Source organism: Protopterus annectens, chromosome 4.part1, assembly GCF_019279795.1.
Source record: "Protopterus annectens isolate FY-2018-M chromosome 4.part1, PAN1.0, whole genome shotgun sequence".
NCBI lineage: Eukaryota > Metazoa > Chordata > Ceratodontiformes > Protopteridae > Protopterus > Protopterus annectens.
Window position 1 is genome coordinate 818,964,063 of NC_056734.1, and position 18,599 is coordinate 818,982,661.

The 18,599-nt window shown below is 38.3% G+C and overlaps 1 protein-coding gene across 2 annotated transcripts in view; it reads right to left on the reverse strand.

Moving 5' to 3' along the window:
- INPP5D (inositol polyphosphate-5-phosphatase D) overlaps positions 1–18,599 on the reverse strand; it is a 1,064,128-nt gene that overhangs the window by 370,949 nt on the left and 674,580 nt on the right. The window lies entirely within an intron of this gene.

Below are 18,599 nucleotides of genomic sequence, written 5' to 3' on the forward strand. Positions count from 1 at the left end.
GCAAATGCTTATCCCAACTGAATGTAACCTCCCTGACATCACAGATGCACAGGTGAAAGCTGCCCTCTCCAAAGCAAAAAACACAGCATCTATGGGACCGGATGGTGTCCCAGGCTGTGTCGTACATGAGCTCCAAGAAGAACTGAACCCTCACATTAAGTCACTGTTCAAACTTAGCCTTACTACTGGATATGTACCCAAAGAATGGCATACTGCTACAGTGGTCCCACTCCACAAAGGTGGTGCCACAACGGACCCCGGGAACTATCGCCCCATAAGCCTGACTAGTCTGGTTTGTAAAGCTATGGAGCGTATTATCATGGAACTCATAAACAAAGACATTGGGAGCCTCTAGACACTGGACCCTACACAATTCGGCTTTGTTAAGGGTAGATCTTGCCTCTTAAACCTAGTTGATTTCTTTGAAACAGTTACCAAAGCCATAGATGAGGGCAAGGTAGTCCACACAGCCTACCTGGACCTTGCAAAAGCCTTTGACACAATACCCCACTTGGGCATCATAAATAAGCTTACCAGCTTAAATATCAACCCCTATATCACAAGATGGGTTGCAAACTGGCTCAGAGATAGAACCCACATGGTCAGAATTGCAGGTGCCATGTCCAAATCCAAACCAGTTACAAGTGGTGTCCCACAGGGCTCAGTTCTGGGATCTCTCTTGTTCGGTATATACTTCTCTGAGGTTCAGGCTAACACGGGGGGATTATGGCTGACAAAGTTCACAGATGACTGCAAACTGGGGGCCATAATCGAATCTCCAGCTGACACAAGCATCCTCCAAAAGGGTCTCACAGAGACAGATGCTTGGTGCCAGAGCCACGGCCTCAAGCTAAATGCTAAAAAATGCATAGTCATTCCCTTTGGGAAAAACAAGGTGCCCACAAATTACCACATAGGTGGTAATCCATTAAGTATGGAAGAAGTAATTAGAGATTTGGGGACCAACATAGATAGTAATCTCTCCTTTGATAATCACGTTGCCAAAGTGGTTAGAAAGACCTTCTATATAGCCCACCTTATCACGAAAGGGTTCACATCTAGATCAAGAGAGGTCATTGTGCCCCTCTACTCGTCACTCATCAGGCCCATAATTGAATACAATGCCCCTTTTGGGATGTACATTACCCGACACCTGCAGCAACTTGAGAGACCCCAAAAGTAACTCACCAAGAGGATCATGGGCTACAAACAGATGTCCTATGCAGCTCGACTAAAGAAACTCCAGCTCTACTCAGTTGCTTACCGCCTACTCAGAGGCGATCTATGCCTGACGTACAAAGCCATGTCAAACCCAGAATTAATGGACATGTTCCACCTCAAAAAAATCAAAGTCCCTTAGAGCTACACACTCCAGGGACTTAAACCTCAGCACAAAAATAAATAGGACATGCTGGAGGGACAGATTCATTTCCCAGAGGCTCCCCTCACTCTGGAATAGAATCTCAGTTCATGTTAGACATAGCCCCTTGCTGACCCTCTTCAAGCGAAATCTGGACGCGTGGATGGGAAATCGCAAATTCACCCCTGGGATCTCTTCTGTGTCCTTGCTAGACAGAGGCACAATAAACTAATCTTAAAAGGGTACCTTCTGTGACCTACTTTACGGAGGCACAGTAGGCTAATCTAATAGGGAGGTGGAAGCCAAATACACTCTGGCTAGGCTTATAAATGCCCTAGGGCAGATAGCTTAGTATCTACCTATGAACCTATGAATCAGTTTCCATAATAAAATAAACAGGGAGAAAATATATGCCAAAACAATTATGTTTTATTAAAGTTATATTTTCCCCCTAAATCTGGTACACTGTCATAATGATGGTATTTTTAAAGTTGTACTTCAGCACTTTACCCAAAACATAGCTACATCTCTTATGTGTTTGTGGTAAATGAACTTCAGCTTGTAATGTGGATTACATTACTTTATTTGTGGCTTTAACTACAAGGACTTTGCAGGAAGGCACATCTGGTTACTGTGGTGACAAGGACTTTGCAGGAAGGCACATCTGGTTACTATGGTGACAAAAGCAAATGACATGAAGCACAGCAGGCCTTGCTTCTAACATCAGGCTGTGCATCACTGAGAAGACTTCATACTGCAAGAACTGCTACATTAATGCATGCTTGTTTGCTTCTTTGTAACATACACTGATTTGCTTTGTGTTTGTTATACTACACACAAAGCTCACACTGCATTAGGAAGTTTATGGCCAAAGATTTACGATTCTGACTAGCTCTTCTGCTTAGAAAACAGCACACTGCACATGGTGGATTGATTTATGTACTATATTGGCTTTATATGGGACAGTAGATAAGAAATGTAATACAGCCTTTGTGGAACATACTGTTATCTAATTATACCAGATGGCAAGCCCTGATCTTTATGACACCCTATAGAGGTGAGGTTGTATTTTCTCTGATAATCAAGTGAATAGTGCCTTTATGACTGTTTTCAGTTACCATGCATAAATCCTTATAGCATCCAGATAGTTTGGGGGGCTGGCTTCTTTAACTAAGTGACTTCCCAATTAATAGCATACAGTTTTAGATATATCAAGGTATAAGTAACAAAATGACACTAGGATTGTTAATATAGGTTGTTCTGCAATGGAGATAATAATTAGAGGTTCATAGCTTCATAAGTTCATGGCTGTATGGTTGGCTAATAACCACTGGGGCCTTTATAAGCCTAGCCATGCATACCAAATGTATCCTACTGTGATGATCTGAGGTATTGACAGCATTACTGGGAAAAGTAGGGCAGTGGATATGTACACACACATGCCAGTATAAGCTAGCTGGAGTTTTGTGAAGAATTATATGTCATTTGTGTATCAAACTGAGTTGTACAAATGCTTGTGCTTAAAAATGTATTCCTGGAGTTGCTTGTATTAAAAATGTATCAACAGTGTGCCCTGCTGGGAAACAAAGAAGTGTACATGCATTATTGTAACTGTTTAAATGCACATATTGTAACAGCGGATATGGAAAAGAATAGGTTAATCACAATCCTGTTGCAGCAATTTTTTGAAAAATAGTTCAAATTAAATTAGACCATAAATATTCTATCTTACATTTCTGTTTGCAGCCAGAGACAAAATATCTGGGAAACCAAGTATTAGGAAGCCTTCCTTATTGTCTCTGGCAGGGATCTAACTGCTACTCTGAAAGCGTAGGGGGTTGAAATTGTTTTATGACTTCCAGGAGATGCAGCAGATCTGAGCAAAGCTCTATTTGTGTGTATGGTAATACATAGGTGCTAAAATCCTAGCAGTTTCTAGTGTTGGTGATAGTGTGGGAACCAGAAGTCTGATGATCAGATGTATGTAATGTCATTCTGTACAGAAATAATGTTTTAATATTAGAGGAGACTGGAGTCTCTGGGCAGTCTGTCCTTGCCACCTAACAAAGAAGGAAGACCACTCACCTACTTCATCTTGCCTTGCTCTAGTAAGTGAACCAGGGAATAGTAACACTTTAGATTAGTCAGGAAAATATAGTGAGATTCATTAAGTATTCTTTTTCTGTAATTGTGTGAATCTATTCACATGTGTTATTTTAATATTTCTTATGATTGAAACTCTGGTGTTTACTGTAAATAGATATGTACTTTTATCATTTATTAGTAAATATATTTAAACTTCTCATTGTGGCTGGTCCTTTAGAGAAATATTTTAACCTCTGGGATTAATTACATGTATTTGGTGACAGCTCTGGCCACTTCTGAAGCCTGGCTGTCTGGTCAAAATTACCATTTGTATTAATATTAACTTTACTCAGTATAGTTGGATACCCTTTTAAGAGCCTTATAGTAATTGACTGGTGGCAGTAAATCTTCATAATAGTCTGGGAAAAGCTGGTAAAATGGGTAATCTGTGTCAGCCTTTCCCATGTGTGTGTGTGTGTGTGTGTGTGTGTGTGTGTGTGTGTGTGTGTGTGTGTGTGTGTGTGTGTGTGTGTGTGAAAATTAAATCTCAAAGAGTGTGTGTGCGTGCGTGTGTGTGTGTGTGTGTGTGTGTGTGTGTGTGTGTGTGTGTGTGTGTGTGTGTGTGTGAGCTACTTGGAGCAGGAACATGAAACACTGGTTTTAAACAGAGGGTGGTGGAGGACTTGGCTTGGACAATTGGCTGAGGACTTAGTCCTTCAGATATGCCAGTGAGGAGTCTTATTGGGGACCTAGAGGAAGACAGATAGAGAAGCCCAGACCCTGGGCTGAGTGTGTTCCCTGTGTGCTCTTAAGGGAAATGGAAATACTGAGTGTATCCATTTATATTCCAATGAATGTCCCTCTCCATTGTCAGTGGTGAGGGGGGAGTGGAGTTTCTTGTTTAGGTTCCTAGCATTAAGCAGTAACACCTTTAGATTCCCTTGGGATGAGTTTATTAAACTGGGAAGTTTGTTGATTTGGTATTGCCTAAAAAGGCACTATGGAGGAGGACAATGTTTGCCACTGATTGAAAGCCTAGTGGGGATAGGTGTAGGCCATCCTTCTCAAAGCAACATGGTTTGTTGACCATATCCTCCAATGATGACAAATACTGCAGCCCCTTTGAATGACACCAGTAGCTAAGCCAGTTATTAAAGTCAATCATCTTCTGTTCATATAGTGCCATTATCCTTGGTGAAGGTAGAATGCTGCTAAATGCTAGGTCATACCCATCCTGGGGCACATGGTCTGAGAGCTCCATAATGTCTCTCTTCATATAGTCCAGGGAGGTACATCTCAGGTCATTCACACCCACATGGACTATGAGTCATGCTGATACTTGTGGTTTAGTGACCTGAGTGAATGAGTGACTTGGGGGATCCTGGCCCCTGACAGGGAACTGACAGTGATTTTCTGCTTGTTCAGCCTCGTGAGTGGGGTATTTGTATGTCTTACAATGGCACTTCCTATGACTTGGGTATTGGGTAATGAGTTGGCTCACCTTATGGGCTTTATAGTTGAGGCTCCATTGGGTGTGGTTGTATGTGTGTTGTTGAGTTTTGTTTCAGTAGAGTGCTTTTGAGTTTGCTGAGGATAATCAATGCCAGTCAAGTGTCTGGGATATCTTTGGAGTTTAGGAAGATTGTTTAGTGCCTCGGCAGATGTTGGTCTATGTGTTAGGGGCATACTATGTATGGTGGGTGTAGTGTGTATGTTACTGATAACCTGATTATTATTTTGAGTGCTTATTTGTGAATTTCTTGCCCTAGTGACTTTGTGCAATTATATCTCTCACATACTGTGTCAGTTTCTTTAAGGACTGGTTGGTGATCAGTGAACATGAGACAATTGCTTTTTTGTCTCAGGATGCTAATATCCACCAGACTGCTGACACATAAACTGGAAAAGTGCTTATCCATCACGTCAGATCCTTCTAGGTGAACTACAAGGATATGGTACAAGAGGGGCTAATAGCAGGCTAGCTTGTATGCTTTTGAGGCTAGAAGTAAAAACTAGGCTGCATAGGAGTAGCTTCATGGGACAGTGTTCCTTGGTGTACAAATTAGTCACTCTTTGCATGACTGAGTTACTGGATACAGATTCAGAGGTAGTTTTATATGGAAAACTTAGTTTCTAAGTGCCAGCATCTATACAAGGCCCTACAAAACTCCAACAGTCCTCTGGCCAATAAAATAACTTCACTATAAGATGTCCAGTGTGTTTTCCAACTTGTACAGGCCAGGATAATCCCTACTGCCACTAGATGAGTAATCCCAAATCCTCTTAATGTAAAAAAAATTCAAAGGTTAGGTAAAAGTGAAAAACTAACCAAAACCAAATCAACAACTAGCGAAGACAACACTTTTATGGTGATTTTCAAGCAATTCATCCAAAAGCAAGGACAGTGAAGCTTGTCACTTGTCATTCATATTTACATTCACATTTTCACAATTGAGAGAGCTATATGGTATCGAGGGGTATGGTGTGAAATACATTTGTAGGAGACAGAAAAATAATTTGTTGTCTATGTTCACACTTAATATACTACCAAGAGCAAAGAATGTGACCTCAGTTTAGAAGAAAATAATCGAAGGGAAGAGTTGCTTGATTTAATAGAGATGGACTGACATATTAAGATCCATGAAAGAAATAGACTATAGAAAGTAAATAAGACCCAAAATGTTAGAAGTCTGATAAAACAGATAAACACAGTAATTAAGACTGTTAAAAGAAATTAAATGTGATATAACAGAAGTAAATAAGATATATTACTGTGCAGATAAACTAGTAATAGATAAAGTCTTACCACAAAAATACAGAGTAAGAAGGGAAAAAAAGGGAAGAAATAAAATGCTATCGTGGAAGCATCGAACAGAGAAAAGTATAAAGAAATTAAGACAAGAAGTGTACCTGTTAGAAGAATATAGTGGAGAGACTAAATCAACAAAAATACTTAGATAGATGCAATAAAAGCAGTGCGCATTCTCAGAACAGACCATGATGTATCATACACTATTGCAAATAGTAAATCAGCACAGGCAGAAAAATGCAGATAAATATAGGGGAAAAGTAGGAAATAAGCAGTTCATTGTTGGCCAAAAAAGTTTATAGTGAACTGGGAAACATAGCAAACGGAACACCATCAAAAAATGAAGAAATATACACATTTTGGAGAAGTATTTATGAAGAACCTTTGGAACATAATATAGATGCTGAATGGATAGAAATTTTAAAAAATACAGCATATGAAATGGGATAAAGTAATGATTACAGAAACTGAAAGGAAGTTAAGAAAAGCACTTAAATGAAACCCTCCAGACACAGATGCAGTGCCTAACTTTTGGCTAAAAGTATTAACATTATTTACACAAAGATTTAGTCCTGAGTAAGAACTACTTATATGCACATACAAAACAGACACTGATTTGGTTAACAACAAGAAAAACAATACTCCTTCTTAAGAGTGGATCTGTAAATCATCCCAGAACTCTCCATAGCTTGCCTTCTGATGATATGCAAACTATATACTGGAACTGATGCAGACAGATTTTTCAGTCATTTAGGGAAAAAAATTCAGTCATGGCAATAGAGCTAATGTAACAAAAGATAATTTGCTGCCATATAAATCCATAATGGAGAATTGTAAAACGGGAGAAGTCTAAATATGGCATGGATAGATTACAAAAAAAACTGAAAGTATCCCATATTTGTGGATAAAGGAGTGCTTACAGATGTGTAAGATGCATCCTACATTGATAAATTACATTACAGAAAACTGGGTGATTTTTTGTTGTTTTGTCTTGCCCTTAATCCATCAAAGTATTTACTTAACAGATTAGGTCTTGATTACAATTTGGCTTCTAGAAAACAGACTTGCTTAAGGATTTCCCACCTACTTTCTCTGGATGACTTAAAACTGCATAGTTCATCAGATGAGGTGTTCAAAGCACAATTGCATGAGGCTAAAACTTTCTCAGATGACATGAGTGATATTTGGTCTTGATAAATGTGCAAAAGCAACATTTAATGCAGGAAAGTTGCAGTACCAAGAAATATCAGTCTGGGACAGGAATGTGTTATAAAGGAACTTGAGCAGGAAAGGAGTGTATAAATATGAGGGATCAGAAATAAAACATGAACAGATGCCAATAAAACTCAGTGAGGAATACTTCAGAAGGCTAAAACTAATATTGAAAACAGCCTTGACGTCTAGGAATAAAATTCAAGCTATAAACCAATTTGTTGCTCGTGTTTTAACTTACAGTTCTGGTGTGACTGACTAGCCCCAAAAGGTACTGGATCAATTGGAGAGAAAATAAGAAAAATGCTTTGTGCTTATAAAATGATTTACAAAAATCAGTGTATAACAAGATTATATATTCCACGATCTGAAGGAGGTATGATCCTCCTTGAAACTGATTGCTTCTATAAATCTGCAATTGTAGGACTGCATACATATCTGCTGAGTTCATCAGATTGAAACACTGAAAGTTTTATAGCATGGTGACAGAAAGTCTAAGATGACCTCTCTGCTTAGTTTAGCAAAAGCATTCAGGTGGCAAGGGGGAATGGAAATCAAACCAGAAGCAGACAAAACTCAGAGAGCAACTCAATGTGCCAAAAAAACAAAAGAAAGAATATAAGGTGAAGGATGATATGAGAAGATGTGGAAAGGCTATATATATATATATATATATATATATATATATATATATATATATATATATATTAATATATAGTGGAAAGTATAGAGATCTCATGTTGATGACGGTTTGATGTAGGAATGGTTTAGGAGAGGTGAGTTGAAAGGAAAGGATGAAGGGTTAATAATGACAACACAGGGCAGCGGACTGCATACATGTTGGCTTAAAAGTCCATTGAACATGTGGAAGAAACATAAATGTAGGTTCTGTAAAAAAGAAGTAGAAACAGTTGCATACATTGTTGTTGGTTGTGATACCCTCATGGCAGACCGCGTGTACACTGAAAGACACAATAATGTGGTAAAATTGCTGCATTGGGGTTATGCAAACACTACAATACAGATGTAGCTGAAAAGCATTGGAAACATGAGCCACAAAGCATTCTAGAGAATGATTTAGTGTACATCACTTGAGATCATCCATTACCAACAATTTAAAAAATAGTTGCCAGAAAACCATATATAGTAGCTCATGAAAAAAAGACAAAAATAGCATTGATGTTTGAAATGACTACACCTGGTGATTAAAGTGCCTCACATACAGAGCGACACAAAGTTATAAAATACCAGGATTTGAAGGCAGAAACAAGGACAATGAGGAAGAAGGATACCCAGACAGTTCCAATCATAGTAGGAGCAATGGGTCTCATAAAAAGAATCTACAATCATATTTAGATATGCTACAGATACATATAACTCCATATGAATTGCAAAAGGAGTCAGATCTGGGTACATTGTCGGTGCTCAAAGAGCACTTTTGGCTAACATCGAAGACTGAAACAATACTTATTTCATGAACTTTAATCATATCCTGACTGAAGAATAGGATCCATTCCCATCATGCTATTAGAAACCCAACAGATTTGGAGAAATTAAACTGAGATACTGCTATTTGTTTTCTAGCAAATATGGAGATATGCAATATTTCCATATATACTTAATATTTACAAAGCAAAATCATTTACAAACTATTATTATATGGCATCGTGTGAAACTTTAGAAAACTGTTATTGATATTTATACTATAAACTGCCTATCATGAGAGAGATTCAATGTTATTTTTATTACTAGTTATACAATTAAGAATTTTTTTTTCATATTTTTGAGAACATCTCAGTAAATTAGCACTCAGAAAGGAATTTCTTGCTGTCGTATGACTGTATTTCTGGCTAACAAAAGTGTTCTAGCAATATAAGTCTAACTTGTATAGTTTCCAGGAAATGAAAAGTTGTTTATGAAATGTTAGAGAAAAATCTCCTTCTGGGTTTGTGAACTTTATAACAGTATTGCTATAAAGATTGTAAATATACTGGCTATTATTGAAAAGAAGACATTTTACTGATAATATTGTTATGTGAATCTTTCTTAATAACGTATATTATTCACAGAATATTTGCATTTTTGTCTTATGCTTTTAACTTGACTGTTCAGAAAATGTCTTGGATGTGTGTAGGCTGTTAGAGATATAACATTTCACACCTCAGAGGTGCTAATGAGTTAAGGAGGTAGCTTTACTCCCATTGGAGTATGGGTTAATCTACTTTAATTGGTGGGGTGGGAGACAAACTTCTACCTTTTACAAATGCTTGTAATGGTTCTATTACTTTGTTATAGAACAAGATAAACGTATAAAAAAGGTTACTGTTGTTTTACATTAGTTTTGCCCAGTGAAGTACTTTGTATGAATACTTGTTTGGGAATCTACTGTTCTTTCACAATGTGCTTTTCTATAGTATTTTTCTGTGATTCCGATTTCTGTTTATTACTGTTAATAATTCTGTAATAGGGCTGTGGGCCTTTCTCACCTTTGCTGACACTGTTTTTTTTTTTTTGTTTTTTTTTTGAGGAACATACAACTTATAATTTTACCCAAGTATTCTTGGGACTATGTCTAAAGTCGGTGTGTCTATTTTATTAAATAGGTACTGAAAAACTATTTGTAGGTTTTAAATGTTTTGTATAATATAAATCTTAATAACAGGGACTGTGGTATTCTTTAAGTCACTTATTGAAACATTAATGGACTATATGCCACTCTAAAGAGGTTGATTCTTCAGGCTAATTAAATCAGAGGAGAGTTCATGTAGCATTTTTCCAGGAAACCAAACTGAGGAAGACTGCATTAGCTAATTTAGAAAATTATGGAAGGAATGGGGACAATTTTCATTCATGGCTAAGGCAAAAGGGGGAGTTGCTATTCTTTTTAAAATCTGACCTAGGATGAAAGAACACTAAAGAAACAGAGAGGGGGGAGTGTATAAATAAAGACACATGATATGCTGTGTATGTAGGGGGTCTAGTAATTTTCATAAACTGTATAGGCCTAACAATGCGAATGTGTGAATTTTTGATGATTTTTCCAATGCATTAGAAGGGCTCAGTGGGAATGCCATCCTGTTATTATGGGGAAAGATTTTAATGTACTGCTTTCCCCTGAATGGGATAAAATCCCTCCATGGGGATTTTAGCCATTAGGAGAACATAGGGAGTAGATTTTGAAAGACATTATGGTGGTGGACCCTTTGTAACTGAGACATCTGAGTAGTAGGGCACATAGATGCTCTTCTCTGTTTTCAGGAATTGCTAGAAGGACTGACTTTTTTTTATTCATACAGATCTTTTAGACCAGGTAAAGAGAACAGACTCTGTTAACATGCCTTATTCTGATAATTTAATCATTCTTCTGTACACAGAAAGCTTTACTTGTACAAAAGATCAACATAAATGGTGATTTCATCCCTTGTTTCTAAATTGTGACTGGTATATGGGTACGGAGGTATCATAGCAGGCAAAATGGGAGATGTTTAAACTTATACTTAGACAAGAAGTCTCCAGATTAGGTTAAGGAATGTTTGAGCCCTTACTATAAAAATTCTTATCTCAAACATTCCACTGCTTCCCTCATAAGTTGTTATAAAAACTTGCAGTATCAAGACTCTATGATCATCTTCCTGTTCATTAGTATGATAAGAGAATGTGGATCTCTGTATGACCATGTAGTTCATTGTAAATGAGAATGACTACGAGAGTATCACTGGGATAGGTAACTTAGGACACAGCTACTGAAAATACTTAAGGAAACATAAAATTACAACTGCTTCAGGGAAACAGGTTAATCTCTATTCCTTAGCACTCTTGCTGTGTCCAAAAATAGGTGTAACATCTCTCAGACCATGAAAACCTGAATAAAAGTAAACTGAAACTGAATTCTGCATATATGTGAATATATTAACTCTTCATATTTGGTCACTACTTTTGTAGATTATCACATCAGAAAGTGCTTAATGTCAAAGTCCCAGGGCTATCCGGTATCCTGATAGATTTCTGTAAGAATTTTAAAAAAGAAATTTGAAGACTGCTTGCTATGCTTGTCCAGAGACATGACTGAGGAGGAAGACAATTGCCTTATTTCCTGTAGGTGGCTACCACTATTTCTCTTCAAAACAAGGGCAAAGGTAACACCGTGTCCATAAATTATAGGTCTTATTAGTACTGATGGAAGCCAACATTTTTGTGAGGTGATTGGCCGGTCATTTAAAAAAGATTGCCCTCAAATCAGTTCAGCCAACACAGTGAGGATTTATTAATGATCGTAGTGACTTTGTATGACTTTACTTCATCATTTGGTAACTTTACAATCAGCCAGTTCTATGGCTTGTTTTATGTGTAGAATTTAACAAAGCCTTTGATTCCTACAACCAGCAATTTTTATGTGACTCACCAAATAGTTTTACAGGAATTTTGCTGAATGCTGTAAACTGCTCGACAGAGTTATACTACAACCCAAACAAACAAAATACCTCATCCATCATCTTATCTCTATCCTTCTCTCTGGGGACATCCACCCAAACCCAGGACCCTCAACCACACTGAATCTAGCTCCAACCCCCACCCCCTAAGCAACAGGCAAACCCCTTCACTTCTAAATACTAAGAGCCTATGTAACAAAATTGCAAACCTTCATGCCTGGCTTCTACATAATCATCCCAATACTTTCTCCATCTCAGAAACCTGGCTTAAGCCCCACATAAAAGATTGTGAGCTAACTCCTCCCAACTACCACATGTTAAGGAATGACAGAACACAAAAAAATTGGGGATGGTATAGCACTCCTTTACTTAGCATCCCTCTTAGTCACCCCCTACACCAAACCCTTTCCCAAATTTGGCAAGACAGAAATGATACCAGCCCTGCTCCACCTAAACAAGCATAAACATTTGTTCTCTCCCTCTATATTCCCCCTGGAGACAATATCTCATCCTTTGAAGGTATTCTCTTCTGAGTCTCCACCAACATTACTCAGGAAACCATAATCCTGGGGGACGTGAACATAAACTGGGCCACAATCCATTCTCCCACTAACTCACTCAATATTAACTTGTATAACTTTACACAACTAATCAATTCCACTACGAGGCCTTCCAAGAACTCCATTACTGGAAGTACAATAGACTGGATTCTAGTATTCCATCCTCACTATATCTCAGATAGTGGTATTCTCCCAGACCCACTAGCTGACCACTTCCCCACTTTTGCCCACCATCTCCCCTCTTCCATACAACTAACTCACACCTAGATTTCCACTCGCTGCCTAAAAACCTTCAATTCTGAAACCTTCTCAAATGCACTAAAAAGCACAAACTGGAACCCATTAAAGACTCTTCCCCTAGATAATGCTCTCTCCTACTTTAACTCTACTTTCACAAACCTGCTCAACTTCTTTGCTGCTCTAAAAACTAAATGTACAAAAAGTAACCCTGTACCCTGGTTAACCAAAAACACCTTAGCTACTATGCAACTCTGTGACAATGCCTGGACACGTTACCATAAAAATAAAACCACTATCACCCTTAAAAAATATAAAACACTATGAAATAAAGTAAAAAAAAACTTATTACCTCAGACCGCAAAGCCTATTTCTCCACTCTCCAAACCAACCACAACACCATTCCCAAACTATTTTGGAAAGGAATCTCATCTCTCCTCAACCCGGGAAAAAAAGAAAATCCTTGTCCTAACCCAGATGCCTCTGACATGGACTTAGCCACCCAATTTAATTCTTTCTTCACAGAGTCCATAAGCAAGCCAACATCATCCTTCACCAACACCTCTATGACCTCCTCCTCAGCCTGCACCCATCCCTTCCTCCCCTAGCATAATTTGCCCCCAACATCCACCCTTCTCTATCAATGCCGTCTCTATATCCACCATAAAAAACTTCTCCTAAAATTATAACCTGGTTCCAATGCCCCTGATGAAATTCCCTCCTACATCCTAAAAGTAGCCGCAGAAGCCATTGCTCTCCCTATATGCATACTAATTAATCTGTCTATCTCAGAAAGCCAGGTCCCCCAACTCTGGAAGAAAGCCTTTATTATTCCTCTACATAAAGGAGGCAATAATAATGACATTCCAAACTTCCGCCATATTGCTATCTTATCCCCTATTTCTAAGCTTCTTGAAAAATGTATCCACCAACATCTCTTACCCTATCTCATCAACAACCAGCTTCTTACCACCACACAGCATGGATTTAGACCCGGTCATAGCACCTCTACTGCCCTCCTCTCCTTCCTTGAAACAATTAACAAAGCCTGCTATTCTGACCATTTCATGTCCACCCTTCTCCTTGACCTCTCCAAGGCATTTTACACTATTTCCCACAACCTGCATCTTAATAAACTCTCCAAACTAAACCTATCCCCTTCCTGTACCAAGTGGTTCTCCAGCTACCTCACAACTAGACAACAAGCAGTCAAATGGAATAAACCCACTTCACCCTTCCTTAATACCCCCACAGGTATCCCCCAAGGTTCCATTTTAGGTCCCCTACTATTCAATATATTCATTAACGAGTTCTACCAAGCCATTCCAAACTCCAGCCTTGTCCAATATGCCGATGATTCTACCATTATCTGCTCCTCCCCTTCTATCCCCACTCTAAATAAGTTTACCCAAACCGCCTTCTCCTCTACTGAGCAGTGGATGCTAGACAACCATCTGGCTCTTAAAGCAACCAAAACTAAACTTATGTTACCTCCTCCCTAGATAAACACTCATTTATAATCACCAGCAAAAACAATACTCCCTTAGAAATAGTCTCTGACACTAAATTACTAGGAGTACTCATAGATGATCAACTAAAATTCGACAAACATTTACAAGTAAATATCAAAAAACCCCACAAAATACTTGGTATGCTATATCCCCATAATCGTTATATCTCTCCTTCCACCAGGATCATACTAGCCAATATTTATCTCATCCCATCTCTCCTATATGGTGCAACTATCCTCACTAACCTGCAATCCTCCCTCAAAACAAAACTCTCCTCTTGCTATAACAAGATATCAAAATTTGCGGCAGGTCACAGAACCACTTCTCACCATTGTAGTTCTCTTCACCAACTAAACTGGCTTGAGCTACCTAACCTCCTCACTTACACATGTAGATGTAGATGCACAAGCTAATAAATATTGACTAACTGCAGCAGATGTAGTATAACTATCAAAGGTAGGTATCTCTAAATGTCATACGATAACAGGGGCCATCAGTTTCTTCTTAGTTAACCTAGAATTTGAATTTGAATTGAAGTTGAATAGTAGGGGACCTAAAATGGAACCTTGGGGGACACCTGTGGGAGTATTAATTGTCCTCCTGGACAATTCTTCTTAACATCTTAGTTGCTTAATTTTAAATGAATTCACACTGTATACCAACTGTTTTTGTGAATTTCCACCTATTTTGATTGTAATAATTGTTCGTTGTATTTTGCTAGTATTCTCATTATGTGATTTAACATTGTACTGTGGAGCTTTTCTCCCCGGGCCTCCACTGAAAACGGGCTCTCGAGCCCAGTGGACCTCCCCGGTCACCAAACTGAAATAAATAAATAAATAAATAAATTATACCCAGCTCATCCAAGCACACAAACTCATTTACAACCCCTCTCTTTGTCCCTCCCTAGCCACTACCTTTGAAATGCAAGAACTAGAACAACTTCTAAGATCTAATTCCCAAAAACGAATTAAATTGCACAAACCCACACTTCCAGCTGGGAATCACCTAATGTCCTTCTCTCTTGCATTCCTCTGGAATTCTCTACCATCTCCTGCACTCTCTCCTCATTTAAAACCTTGCTGCACTCACACCTAACTTCACAGTGGAAGTGCTCCTGTTCCCATCCTACCTAATCCTTCTAATACCACTTCCTACTCTCCTAGAACTAAATACGCCATCACTGCCTCCTATAATTCCACAGCTCTGTTGAATTATTTGACCAACTACTTAACAGTTAACACTATGCTGCCACTTTTGTAAAAAAAAAAGGATTTTTTATTGCTGTTTAATGAACTATACTGATGTATTCTATCATTGTTAACCTTTTCTTATCATATTTACTTTGTATTCCTATGAGATAATTTGTAATGTAAATGTGCAATGTGTACTATGTATTTATATTTTTCCTGGAGCTTTTCTCCCCAGGTCTCCATTGAAAATGGGCTCCTTGTGGCCCAATGGACTATCCTGGCAAACAAACTGCAAATAAATAAATAAATGTTACTACTAATACCGACTGTCCTTTTACTTTTATCCTTGGTATTTGAATCTGTCAGGAATGGCCATGCTCTCTTTCTCCATTTTATTTGTGCTGACTGTAGAGATGTCTGGCAACTATTTATGTCAGCACTGTCAGTCCTGATGTGTCCAAGAAATGATCCTATTGTCAACCTGGCCTGTGAATGGCTGCACATTGTGATTATATGAGCATCTCAAATCTCTTAAGGCTGTCAAAAACTTGTTTGGTACTTAGCACAGATGCTTAAGGCTATGAATTGCTTTCTGCAATCCAGTGTTTGATTCTGTTTGTCTCCATTTGCTTGCTGTGTGATTCTGAGCAAGTAACTTAACCAGATAGTGCTCTGGGGCAATTGGAAAATAGGGTTAGGCTCATTAATGGTCTCCAGGATTGCATTCCTAGTAACTACTTATGACACTATGAACCTATTATGTTTTTCAGAGATGTTTCAGGCCTTAATATCAGTGCAGGCCAGATTACCTTTCTTCATCTTAACACCACATGAATGCTCCTCAGAACTGACATTTGAAATTATGGCCTTAACTGTCAGATGCAGCATACTTATTTTGTCATTATTACGGGGCCATCATTTTGTTGTCTGGTTAAACTAAATTTAGAAGCTTCTGCATTGAATGTAAAAGAAAAATAAAGCCTGGAAGTAGTTACACCTCCCATTCTTGGCAATAATGTCAGATACTAAAATGTTTCTGCTCCACAGATTTTTTTAAAACCTAAAATGACACTTATGCCCATCTTGACTAGAATAGGGGACACAAAGAAGCTATACAAAATCTGCTGGGACATTTAATGGTTTTCGCCAATTGTAGGTTAACTAAGAAGAAACTGATGGCCCCTGTTATCGTATGACATTTAGAGATACCTACCTTTGATAGTTATACTACATCTGCTGCAGTTACTCAATATTTATTAGCTTGTGCATCTACATCCCCAGTACGGGATCTCCCTGAACTGTATGTAATACACAGATTTGGGTCAGGAATTCATGCTTAGTTGTAAGAGTGGCATGGGTTCTTGGGGGGAGGAGGCATGAATTATGGGTCCTTAAGTAGTTGAAAAAATGCTTTGATACACAAAAAAATATAAAGTTTATAGATAGGATTTGCGGTAGTCCTCTTTAAAAGCCTGAAAAGATGATTTGGAATGTATAGTTTTCCTGAGACCTTTTTTTGTTTGTTTTTGCTTAAAACCTTCTTTACAGCCTTGATTTCTCATTTAGCTCTCTCTATCAGAGTGTATAAATCTGAAAACTGAGGATATAGTACAATTACATTAATATGTGCAGCTTATCACTAAATACTTCTACAATGTAAATCAACCAAACAGTAAGCAAAAATGTGGTTACAATGCCTTCTAGAAAGAAAAACATGGATGGAACCAGTTGAAAAATGTTATTAAAATAAATAAAACATAGCATAATGCTTTCATTCTTATAATTTAAGCATATTCATCATTCCAAAAACATTAGTTTACAGTTTTATTCAGTCTTTCTCTAATATTTAATTTAACCAATTCAGTATTGTAAGGGAGCAGGAGCCCCTCATAGCAAGCAGTGGGTGCAAGGTAGACAAACCAATCATGGGTACAATACCAACCTATAAGACGAGACACACACACACACACACACACACACACACACACACACACACACACACACACACACACACACACACACACACACACATGCACACACACACAGTTTGGCCAGTTCTACCTACTTTTCATGGGCGTTTGTGCAGATTTTTGATGTCTCCGGGATGAGAGGTTTGATTCATGATACATCATTAGAATTAGTCTGGAGCATAATTTACTTAATTTTTTTAGCACTGCAAGGAGGTGAAAGCTAATGATAACCAGACTCTGGCCCTGCCCTGGTACGGTGGGACTGTCACCCACTAAAACACCCCTTAACACTGGGACAATTCTAGCCTGCTAGAGATCAAATCCTTACTTTGCAGTATAATAAACAGCATTGGATATCCATATTGCCGTCAATCAGAATCAAACTCACCAGTCATTGGTTTAACACCCAATTCCCCAACCCACCGCATCAAGCAGGACTCTTCAGGTGGATCCATGATCAACCAACTTTTGTCTTGACAACTTTTTATGTTCTATTTAAAATTCTTTTCAGGTTTCAATTTTTAGTTGCTGAAAATAGACAAATGTGATTTATAGATCTTGTGCTGCTGGCTGTGTATGGTTTGGTTTAATTATTATTTGTGATTCTTTAGCTACAAAGGGTAGTCATCTTCTTCTTTTGGCTGCTCCTGTTAGGGGCTCACCACAACAGGCCATCAGGCCACAGAACAAGTGGGAGTATAGTTTTACGGTATCAAGTTTCCAGCCTGGTGCCCAACCTTTGTCAGAGTACGCACTCAAACCTAGGGCCAATTTAGAATGTACAATCCAGCTGCAGCATGTCTTGGGAATGTGGGACGAAACAGGAGCACCCAGAAGAAACCCATGTGACCGCAGGGAGGACATGCAGACTCCACACAGAGGACACCCCAGACGAGAATCAAACCGGAGAACCTCTTTCTGTGAGGTGATAATGCTAATCACTGCACCACTGTGCTGCCCAGCTATAAAGACTACTCTGCTGGAGTTTTTTAACTGTTAAATGCTATTCATCATCATTGTAACATTGTGTATACAACTTTAATAATACACTTATATGCATGTGCTTACTTGTGTGAGTAAATCTCAATATTATAATTGATAAACTATACTTATGTAAAAGTAACCTGTTACGTTAGTTAGTAACTAGTAATAGTAATATATTATTTTTTTAGAAAAGTTTGTTTGTGTCTTTTGGCTTTCCCGGTTAGAGGTCGCCACAGCAGAACTCCGGT